The sequence below is a fragment of the Neomonachus schauinslandi genome, chromosome 7 (assembly GCF_002201575.2).
Source record: "Neomonachus schauinslandi chromosome 7, ASM220157v2, whole genome shotgun sequence".
Taxonomy (NCBI): domain Eukaryota; kingdom Metazoa; phylum Chordata; class Mammalia; order Carnivora; family Phocidae; genus Neomonachus; species Neomonachus schauinslandi.
The window spans coordinates 137,474,465-137,486,784 of record NC_058409.1 but is presented as its reverse complement, the minus strand read 5'-3'; the positions used below and the strand labels follow the sequence as shown (position 1 = coordinate 137,486,784).

General features: G+C 44.9%; 1 protein-coding gene across 1 annotated transcript in view; it reads right to left on the bottom strand.

Moving 5' to 3' along the window:
- Window positions 1-12,320, bottom strand: part of MYO10 (myosin X) — a 209,187-nt gene that overhangs the window by 107,391 nt on the left and 89,476 nt on the right.

Here is a 12,320-nt window from a genome sequence, read left to right as displayed (position 1 = left end):
AACTAGAGCGACACCAAGGGGCTGGGGAAGAGGAACGGAGAGTCACTGTTTACTGGGTACGGAGCTTCTGTTCAGGATAGGAAGAAGATTCTAGAGACAGACCATGGTTATAGTTACACAACACTGCAAATGTACTTAATGCACTGGACAGTACACTTAAAAATAGTCAAAATGGTAAATTTTATGTCTGTTCACCCACAGAGCCAGGAAGTGGTAGAGGTGAGATTTGAACCCGAGCAACCCAACTGCAGAGGCTTCTCTTCTTACATTCCTTGGCAAGGCACAACGATGCTGCCCAGGGAAAGGAAAAGCAAGCAACGCTAGGCAGAAAGTCGAAACATCCTGAGAACATCTGTACCACAATGTGGCAATTTGTACTCATTTATATTCATGGTGACTGCCAGGAACATCCAGCAAAGTATCATATGCTCCATGGAACGGTCTTCAAACGTAAGGAGGTTTACAATATATTTTAGAAATATTTGAACCAAAAAGGTTAAAAACGTAACAGTTATTACCATATGACCAACGATTCCTCTCCTAGATATATAACCAAAAGAATTAACAACAAGTACAGCATTATTCACACTAGCCTAAAGGTCAAGCAACCCAAATGTCAATTCCCCGATGGGCGGGTAAACAAGATGTGGTATGCCCATACAATGGACTATTATTCGGCCCCACAAAGCAATAAAGTACTGATGTGAGCTACTGTGGGGATGAACCTTGAAAACATTACACCAAGGTAGGGAAGCCAGACGCCAAAGTTCACGTGTCCAGAAAAGGTAAATCCATACAGACAGATTGGTTGTAGTTACTATGGGCAGGGGGAGGAGGCAGGAATGGGGGGTGACTGCTTAGTGGATACAGGGTTTCCAGTTGGGGTGATGAAAATACTTTGGAACTAGACAAGAGTGCTGATTGTACAACATTGTGAATGTACTAAAATACACTGAATTGAATAGTTTAACGTGGCTAATTTTCTGTTACAGTAAGTTCACCTCCATTTAAAAAAGAAAAAGATATAGTGCTTTAATGGGTAAATGGTTAGGTTTTTGGAAACCTCAACTCTCCAGAAAGTCCATTTACCCCAGCCAGGGCACTGTGGGAAAGATCTGGCCATAAAAAAAGATGGAAACTGCTTTTTCCTCTGGGGAAGAAAGTGTCCTACTTCTAAAGGACAACAGAGAACCACCTACTTCCCTGGAAGATGCATACGTCCTCCATCAACACTTTGACCACAGGCTCTGGTGCCTTCCTTCACATCAACTGTTTGCAGGGGTGAAGGAGGCAGTGCTTGAGCTCTGGGTGTCTAGCCCCCTAAACTACTTTGTCTAAAATATCAGACCTGTTTCTACCTTTTGGCAGCTATATGATTTTTTTTTTAAGATTTTATTTATTTATTTGACAGAGCAAGACACAGCGAGAGAGGGAACACAAGCAGGGGGAGTGAGAGAGGGAGAAGCAGGCTTTCCGCCGAGCAGGGAGCCTGACGCGGGGCTCGATCCCAGGACCCTGGGATCACGACCTGAGCTGAAGGCAGGCGCTTAACGACTGAGCCACCCAGGCACCCCTATATGATTATTTTTTAAAGGATTTTTTTAAAGCTTATTTTTCAGTATTTTCTACACCCAACGTGGGGCTCGAATTCACAACCCTGAGATCAAGAATTGCGTGCTCTTCTGACTGAGCCAGCCAGCTGCCCCGATTATTATTTTTATTATGGAAATATCAAAACTGTTCATTTTTGTGTTGAAATATGTTCTCACTTTTTTCCTACTTTGGCAGAAATCAAGACACTTAATGCCTTCCTTCTTAAAACAGCGAGGCAGGCACAATGCAATCCTCTTTCTCAGTTACAAATAAAATGTAAGAGCCACACAGTATCAAGCTGAGAATTAAATTTCCTTAATATTAGGATATTAACCCATTATTAACACACTTTTTAAAAAAATGATACGCCCTGGGGCGCCTGCCTAGCTCAGTCAGTAGAACATGCATCTCCTGATCTCGTGAGTTCAAGCCCCACACTGGGCGTGGAGCTTACTTAAAAACAAAACAAAAACAAAAAAAACAAAAAAAATTTTTTAAATGATACACCCCCAGCCCATGTGTTGAAAATTTTGCACACCTTGTCATAACATGTTTGTATGGTTGTTCTAAAATTTGGGGAGATGAGCCTTTCTTCTAAAAAGTACTGATCTACTCATAAAGAGTATCATAACCTTTCCACAAAAGCTTTACTTGGAAAGTGATTATTTTGGTCAAAACCTCCTAGGCATGCTACCCCTTCCTGGTTGGGCAACCCCTCTGGTCATACAGCGTGGCTGAAGAGATCACTCATGCTGGAAGTGTGGAGGACATGGTTTTTGTACGGGGGCAGGAAAGCCAAGGGCATGAAAAGCTTGTTAGCAGAGTTGAAGCTGGAACATCCAAAATGGTCTTGTGCCTGGTTTTATTTTTAAGTAATTTACACTGCACGTTGCCCAATGAAAGAGCTGTCAAGTGTTTCAGGACAACAATGTGGTTGGTGGCTATGGCAGTTAGCAGCATCACACATGTGCCCTCCCCAGTCCCTACCCCGCCGTGATTCTAGAGGAGAAGGAAGGAAGCTGAACAGCCGACATCCAGCACATAGGCAGCCTGCAGAACTGGCCGTCAGGCCTGGCGGACCCTCTAATGCATCAGGATACCTTTCCCCACTGAGCCCAGTCACTGCCACACAGTCGGAGCTGGCCTGTAAGCTGAGACCCCACAGTGTCTCTGGCTCAGAAGCGTCATTCCAACACATCTACAGATCGCTCCATTGTTGAGTTACGGTCCCCACTTCAAGAGGGAGGAACCACGCAATAACGTGAAATAGAACACTTTCACAAAGAGCCTCGAAAGGCACATCATTTGAGGTGAAAGACAAAGATCCAAAGTTGGTTTAGCTGTAAGACGTTATTCACGCCAAATGACTGACCGCCATGGCTCTGGTGGTTGCACACTTCTCCTGAAACAATATTGATCTTCATGACCGACTTCCCCAACAAGATGTTGAAAATGCGTTCCTCATCTTTCAATCTAGTCAACTACCATGAAGATCATGTGGTCCCTTATTATACATTGTGGAGAAATTATAAGTTCCGTAGAAATATTACTAAAAATAGACTTTCATCACTTTATGCAAGAAAGCCTGATTTTTTCCCATTTTGATGGAAAACTTCTGGAAATGTACAGCACATGCCTTTGTGTTCTCAAATCCAGGTTAGTGTACCTAATTTATTCTTTTAAGGATTTGTGGTCATATTCAGTCTCTCAGCCCATAACAATGACGCCCACACTGACTGAGGTAGACAGGTCTTCTCATCTCCACCAACCCACCAACCCCAGATCCTGAGCTCCCGATTGTTCCTCGAGACCGCAGCTTCTCAACCTTCCCCTGCACGCCAGGTAGCACCGTTTGAGGTGGTTCCCAATCTCCTGTGGAATAAAAGGCTGAAGGCTTCTCCTTCTGAGACTGCTGTGTTGGAGGAATGGCTGTAGGTGCTGGAAGAGTATGCAGATAAGAGATTGCTTTGCTGTATAGTTAATGGAAGATACCAAGCCAGGTTTCTATTTTACTTTGCATTGCACACACCATGTAATGCATGAAATGAAGACACACATTCAAAATGATCTGCATTTCAACTGCTTAAAACTTTCACTGTTAAGTTAGGAGCACCTTGGCAGGTGCCTGTCCTTAACTCCGTGACACCCCACGAGCACTTGCATATCTTTAAGCCAGATGAAGAGTTGAATTCCCCTGTCTCCACAATGTTCAGGACCCTTCTTGCCAGATGCAGAGAGATCGCTTAAGTATAAAATAGCTGCCCCGGATTTTAAAAGATCAAGCATTTAGTGGTATATGGCTATATTCCAATGGGACTCTAAGAATGCAGGTACTCCTGTTGGCGTCCTTTCCACTTTGTGGTAGAGGCTTCCAACATATAAAATACATAATCTAAGAAAAAAGACAATCCCTCCAGTTTAGACCATATTAAATACTCTAAGCAAAGAGAGCTAACCTACACATATTTACAACAGGTCTTGAATCTGTTCAAGGTTTTCCTTAAATCCATGTTCTCCAAGCACTTTATTTTCTTTGCTATATTCCTACTGAGTGAAGAATGGTTTTTCAAACTTTATATTCTCCAGGGTGTATAAAAAATATCACACAATGGCTAAAAGGTGTTAGCAACCCAGGTATCCATCAAAGGAAGAATGGATAAGTAAAATATAGTACACGCACACAGTGCAGTACCATTCAGCCTTAAAAAGGAAGGGAATTCTGACACACACAACATGGATGAACCTTAGGGACATTATGCTAAGTGAAATAAACTGGTTCCAAAGGACAAATACTGTATGATTCCACTGAAATCACGCACCTAGAGTAGTCAAATTCACAGAAACAGAAAGTGGAATGGTGGTTGCCATGGGCTGACATGAGTGGGGATGGGGGAGTTATTTTTCTTTTTTTTTTAAAGATTTATTTTTTTTTAGAGAGTACGTGCACATGAGAGAGTGCACACACGAGTACAGGGAGGGGCGGAGGGAGAGAATCTTCAAGCAGACTCCTGGCTAAACGCAGAGCCTGACATGGGGCTCGATCCCATGACCCATGAGATCATGACCTGAGCCGAAACCAAGAGTCAGACACTCAACTGAATAAGCCACCCAGATGGGCACAGAGTTCCAGTTCTAGAAAGATTTAAGAGTTCTAAACGATTCACAACAACGTAAACGTACATAACACTACTGAACTATACACTTTAAAATGGTCACGATGACAGAGTTTGCATGTATTTGGTAATATTTTAAAAATTAAAAAGATTGAGAATTTTGGGACTGATAGAATACATTAATCTCTTTTTTATAATATCAAGGAGAGATCTGAAAACAAGCACAGAATTAAGGGTAAATAACAAGAAGCATCACACTCCATTTTTGGACATGTACCTTCAAATTTTAACCCAAATTGACCAACAAAAATATTCCAGTGACAAATTACAGACCGTTTAGTAAGGGAGAAGACAAAAGGCATTTAGATTTTCAGGGACAAAATAATCTCATTACAGCTCAAATATTAATAAATACATAGGTTGTGGGTGACAGTAAATTCAACAAATGGACTCCCACACACGGGGACAGCAAACAACCAGGCTTAATTTGAACTAAACTCAGTAATCTGAAATCTTAAAAAAAAAAAAAAAAAGTAAAGAATATGTAAAATGCGTGTCTGGTATACACAGAGAACCCAATTTTTTAATTTTTTAAAGCTATTTTATTATTATTTTTAAAGATTTATTTATTTTAGAGAGGGAGCGAACACGAGCAGGAGGGGCAGAGGGAGAGAGAATTCCAAGAGGACTCCATGCTGAGCGCAGAGCCCACCACCGGGCTAGGTATCACGACCCTGAGATCAGGACCTGAGCCAAAACCAAGAGTCACACACTTAACCAACCGCACTACCCAAGCGTCCCTATTTTTATTTTTTAAGATTACAGGAAACCTTGTCTCATTTAGAGTTAAAAATGCTTCTCTATAACTAGAATTTAAGTAAAACCTTAATAATAAATTTAAAAAAAACATCTAATGTAAGACCTCCATTAAGTATGAGAGGTTAATTAGGCTCTTAAAACATGAGTGCACAAGCTTTACTACTTCACCTTCTCACTAATGGCCTAAGTCATTTCTTAAAAGGCTTGTCACCAGATTTTAAATGACAAGCCTACATGTTTCCAAAACAACGTTCTCTGACATTTCATAATTGTGGGGCACAGAGGACAGTCCTACCCATGTAGACACATCTTCACAGTCCCCACTTGCTCCAACACAACCCTGAGATCCGGGCAGGCCAGATGCCACTGTTAGCCTCCTCTGACAGATGAGGGAATGGCTAAGTGCTGCCCCTACAGTCACAGAGCCGGTGAGTCAGATCAAGGACAGGAACCGGTTCCTGGTGCGCCACACCCTGGCTCTGCGGCGGCCCCTGGCTCCACCGCTCACCCATGTACGGAAGAGGAATCCCCCCAGACTCTGTCCAGCTCATCACCAGTGGCCAATGTCTCTATGTCTTGTACGTTCCCCTTTCAATGAACTCTAGACTCTGTCTCCTTCCCCTCCATCTCCCACCTCAGCCTCACTCAGATTTTCATAAAAGCCCCCTTTCCTCACTGATTTCCCAGCGTGGACTTGCATGTTCAATCCAAGCGCCACATTTGACCCATGGGCCTCTGAAGATGACAACTCTCCTGCTTAGAGCCCTCCAACAAATCCCACCATCTTCAGGGTCACTCAACTGGGATATTTGAGAAGAGAGTCTGAGTGGCTCCCAAAAGGTGAGAGAACAGCCTGAGTCCTAACGAATTATTCTCCTAACAGTTACAGAAGCTGGCGGGGGCGGGGGGGGGGGGGCGGCGGGGAGGGGGCCAGTCACTTACTGAGTTTTCATCATTCGTGCCCATGTTCGTGCCAAGTGGCACTTTTGAACCTCCATAAAACAGAAGTGTAAAACAACATGGCAACAACAACAGCAGTCGTTCCTAATAGTTTATTCAAAGGAGGACAAATTAGGCAAAATCTTAGCGGTCTATCAGCAAAAATAATTATGGCCAAGGACATCTTATCCTTCCCCCACTACCTTAAACATACCACTCTGCCTGGGTCATTGTATCACTAAAACAAAGGCTGCATGGATAAGAGATTCAATGAATTAGTCAAGTTCAAATGTAATATAAGTAAAAATGGCGACTGGCAAGCGAAGGGGGTCGAAGAAGAGCCCCGTTGTAAATTAAGTACCAAGGGAAGCAAAGATCACTTGGTAAGAAATCCCAAGAGCTGTGACACACATTTGTTACATGTTGTGTCATTTATCCCTCCATAAAAAGGTATTTCTACTGCTCCTGAAACCTCCATGACGACGCCATATTTCAGACTCTGGACACGTGAAATTCTCAAACATGAGGTAGGACCTGGTACTGGCCTCCTCATATTGGATTCCAAATTCCACCAGAATAAAGAGCTTGGTCATTTGCATGGCTTTTCAGAAACAGAAAGGACGTTCTACTTTGAAGCACATAACAAATTTTTCTAGTCAGAAAAGTTCCACATAACTCACCAAAAACTACATTTCCTTGCCCACTTTAATAATCTGAAACAGCTGTAGCACATGTTGCTTAAAAACGTTGGAAGAAACTCTCTGCATTTCTTCAATCCAAAGTCTACCAATTCAAGATTTTCAAAAGGCATCAGGGTGTAATGCCTAGTATCTCCTCCCCCCACCAAAAGGAAGAGATATAACTCAGAAAACTAAAAGTGACCCAGTGGCCTCAGATGCACTCTGCTTTGAGGTACAGAGGGATCCATGCCACTGTTAGGAAGGCACTATTCAGCCACGAGAACTAATGGTCTACACAACAAGGTCTGGTCATCAGAACCCAAGAAGTCCTAAGCCCAGAGCTACCTTCCCTGGAAAACTGCTTAACCCCTCTGGGCCTAAGATTCTGATCAGTCATAAACACACATCCTCTCACCCCACACGATGGCCACGTGAGAATACCATGTAAATCAGGGGTATTTATTGTTTTTGTTAATGAAAATAAAAACCATAATTGCTTTTCATCATGTGATCGTGACTGTAGCTGGATGTGGAACAGGGACATCTGAAACGCACTAGGGAAATCCGCTAAAGTCAGGGCCGTGCCATACTTTCCTAAAGCAAAACTTAAGAAGTGCGAATCATCAGCCAGATTAATTTCCCATCCACCATTCTCTTCTTTCCTTCCCTCTTGATCATCTCAGCTCCATATAGCAGTATCTTTATCCTGAATGCAGCTTCAGTTTTAAATTACAGATCCATACGCTCAACGGCGCAATGGACATCTTCACTTGGATGACCTTTAGTTCTAACTCACATGGACAAGACTGAGCTCCCCAAAACACCTATTTCTTCTCACTTAGTGACATCTTTTTTTTAAGATGTTATTTATTGAAAGTGAGAGAGCAAGAGAGCGAGAGAGAGAGAGAAGCGAGTGCACATGTGCGAGTTGGGGGAGGGGCAGAAGGAGAGGGAGAGAGAGAATCTCAAGCAGACACCATGCTAAGAGTGAAGCCCGACATGGGGCTCAATCTCACAACCCTGAAATCGTGATCCGAGCCAAAATCAAGAATCAGACGCTTAACTGACTGAGCCACCCAGGCGCCCCTCATTTAGTGGCATCTTGACAAAAGCACCATGTTCAACCCAAATGGTCAATCCAGAAATCTGGGATTCATCCTACAGACATTCAGCCTATTTGCCCCCAAACTCTATCAAACACTTACATTCTTCCTCTCAGTATCCTTCATACTCAAACTCCCCCAGGACTGGTTTGGAACCCCATCATTTCCCATCTAGCTCGCTGGTCCTAGACTGGGATGCATCTTGCACTCAACCATCACCCTGCGGCCAGAGTGAGTTTTCCCAGGACTCGTGTTTAAAGTTGTCCCGTTCAGCCTTCACAAATATATTCAAACTCATTCACTTACACACGGAGCCCTTCCTCACCTGCTCTTGACCATCTTGCCAGACAGCTGCATATAACATTTCAGCATCTTGAATGTCCTGCAGTTGGACAAATGCACCATACTAGTTCATGTCTTTGCACATGCTGATTTCTGCTAGAAATGAGCCAGCCTCCCTCTTGGTCAAATTCCCATATGAATCCTTCAAAACTCAGCATGACTAGTGCCTCTGCTGGCAATCTTTTTTTTTTTTTTTTAAGATTTTATTTATTTATTTGTCAGAGAGAGAGAGAGCACAAGCAGGGGGAGCAGCAGAGAGAGGGAGAGGGAGAAGCAGGCTCCCCACTGAGCAAGGAGCCCAATGTGGGGCTCCATCTCAGGACCCTGGGATCACGACCCGAGCCGAAGGCAGACGCCCAACTGACTGAGCCACCAGGCGCCCCCTGGCAATCATTTTCTGACCCCTTCCTTCCTTCCTCCTTCGGATACTCATTCATTATGTTCCAAGTACTTTTATCACACTCACTATCACCCTGAGCAACTGTCAATGGTTTGCTTGTGTCTGCCCTCACCAGTGAACTGTGAGGTCTTGGAGGGGCAGTGTCTTTCATTTATCTAATCTTTCAAGGAACAATTACTGTCAACAAGAGTAATTTTGCATCCTTGGAGCTTAGCACTCAGCCTGGCACGCAAGTAGGGCTGCACCCATGTAGATAGCTTGGAGGCACATGATTTGACCACAAATCTACCAAATAAATTCATGTTTTAACTGTGTTCTAGTGCTCTATGTCCACTACCTTCTATACTTAAACAAAACAAAACAAAACTGTTGTCGTTATCCAATTAAACAATTTAAAACAGTTTTAAACAATTAAAAAAACTGTTAAGCACGTTTGATGAAAACTAGTAAGTTTGACAACAGGTAAGTCAAGTTGTTACTGAAGTCAAGCTCTGAAATTTAGAAGTGACATTTCCATTTAATTTGAGTAAATTTCTGATTAAAATTCCCTCCTTGTTGAAAGGAATCTGACCCAAAAAGAGACCCAAAAGAGAGGCAGGAAAGGAAGAAAAAAAAAAAATCGTACAAACAATGTTCCTAATTGCCGCCATCATGTGCTGATGTGGAAGTAGCCACTCAAGAGTATAAATGTTTGGTAAAGTTTAAAAATACATATTGTCAGACAGATGGTTACAATCATCTTCTGGCAACACCGGTCTCGATTTCATGTGGAAAAAAAAGCCCCTGACAAAACCACACTGTATTCAGCTGTTCCCGGTATGAGGCACATGCCCAGGCTGCACGCCATCCTGCTTCCAGGCCATCCCGGCATCCGAAAGACGCACTCTGTTACTTGACCCTGGCTTTGGGAAGGGACGGAACAGCCCCGAAGAGTCTACTTTGGGAAAACTCAACTCCAGGAAATGAAATGCAGATTTAGCCACGCGTGTCCAAGGCCGTCAAGTCCACCCCGCGCCTGGTCTGAGGACCGTCAGTGGCCCGGGGTCTCCCCGCACGTGAACCCAGTTCACCGGCCTGCTCCGCCGACAGGTCTCTAGCTCGCCGCGGCCAACTCATTACACTTGGCAGAAAGTAGCAGCCTTCCAAGTTAATTCAGGAACATCATCAAACATTTACAGACTCGGTCTGGAACGCCACCTCACCAAAGGAGGATATTTTTGAAACACCTAAAACTACACGAACCTTGAGGAATCTTTTGTGCTTTCACACGCATTTATCTTCGGTCACGGCCCCAGCTTCTTCAGAGGGGCTCGTTTGATTCTGATCCCCGCCCTGTGTGTCCGGCAAGAGCGACAGGCTAACGGACGGGCTGGGTGGAGCGGAGCCCGGCTTCCTCTGGAGCCATCCCCGGCGCCGTAACTGCAGACAAGCTCTGGCGTTGCCTGCGGCTCTCTCCGCGATGTGGTTTGGCTGGGAGAGGAGGCTCCTCCGTGCCATTGACCCAGAGCACGACAAACCCTGTAACGGACACACTGGGCTTCTCTCCCATTTGGCGGAAAGCAAATCTGCCACACCGTGGAGCTTGCTTGGCAGACCCGGAGCTTAGGTTCAATACAACAGAAGCCTCATCTGCTCTTGTCAACACTGTGTTTAGACACTGGGTACATAACTATTTGAAATGATCCAGGCTCCAGAGAATACAGTAAGACAGGCGCCCAACACCAGCTCGTCTTCCCCGCTCTCCTCTCCTAGAGGAGCTGCCAGGACTGTCGGCACCATGTTCTCATGGCCGTTGGGCGTTCACAAGGCTGGGGGTCATGAAAACGAACCCTTCCTCCCCCACGCTTCTCCTGTCTGTTCTTCCCTTGCCCCCAACCCCCCACCCCGCCCCTGGCTAAAGCCCTCCATCGCTTTGCCGTGGTGTCTTTGCAACCTTCTCTCCGCCAATCTACCCTCTCTACTCTATACCACACCACCTCCCTATCAACTTGTCTAAGTTTTCCCTTGAGGAAACTCTCTCTTCAAAAACCTTTAGCAAAGATGGTGTGCTTTCTATACCGCTCAGCCCAAACATTACTAACTATAAGCAAATCAAGGTTTCTCAACCTTGGTACTACTGACATTGCAGTCCAGATAATGCTTTGTTGTGGGCTGTTCTGGGCACCGTGGGATGTCAGCAGCACCCCTGGTCCCTACCCACCAGATACCGATAGCATCCTCTGCCTTAGCCAGGCAACCAGAAATGCCTCCAGATAGCGCCCAATGTCCCCTGGGGACAGAATCACCTGGTTGAGAATCACTGCTTTAAGGATGTCCTGACCCCAGCCTGCCTACCTCGTCCAACCGGCTCAATATTCCCTAACACACCAGATGCCGTGAGCAAAGGAACTTCCCCCAATTTAGTGAGTCCATCACACTGAATTCACTCTCGTCTCTCCATGTTGTTGTATGGTGTCTACTAGCCTTTCTTCCTAACCAACTCTTATCCCTCCTCTGAAGTGTCATTATTGCCCCTCCCGTCCCCCCACAGGGCTTTTCATGGTCAGGCCAGGCTTTCTCGCCTACCTACAGGTTACCTCTCCCTATCTCTTTCCTCTTTGTCCCACAAACACATGCCCTGCTCCTCCTCTCCCTGAGCCTTTAGGAACTTAACAGGTGTGGGTACTTGTCCTTACCCAGTCTCATGAGCGGTAGGAGGAGACAGAGGAATGTGGGACCCTCATCAGACCCTCTCCCGAAGAGAGGCCATCATGGAACAGGCCCTGTGGCAGGAAGCCCATAGAAAAGAGGCTCAGGGTGGAGTGTGGGATGAGGTCCCAGGCTAGGAGCTATAGTGCTGGGAAGTCACCAGAGGATGGGAAAGATGAGATGGAGCCTCAAGCACCAGGAACCTGAAGTTCCAGGAAAGGAATCCAGCATTAGGGCAAAAGTAAGGGGCTCATGCAAGGCAATTATGTAAAGAGTAGAGCTGCTCTAACCAGGGGTCAGATCCCAAAAGGACCAGTGGCAAAGCTGGGGTCATGCAGACCTACACACTGACAGAGAAGTCTGTTCAGTGTCTGCCCTGAAGGATCCAGGGCCAAGTTCCAGGCAGGAGCTTTATAAATAAACACCTGGTAGTACAGACAAGATGCGGGAAAGGTACAAAGGTTCTAGAAGCTCTCACTTGCCATTTGATTTGAAAACAGTCCTGTCAGATGTAGGGGTTATGACATCGCTATGACATCTGACCTTTTAAAAAACAAATTAAAAAACTGACACACAGATTAAATTATTAAGAGAGAGCCCAAGAGGAGGCGAGTGGAGAAAAGCATGCTCAACTCAGATTTGT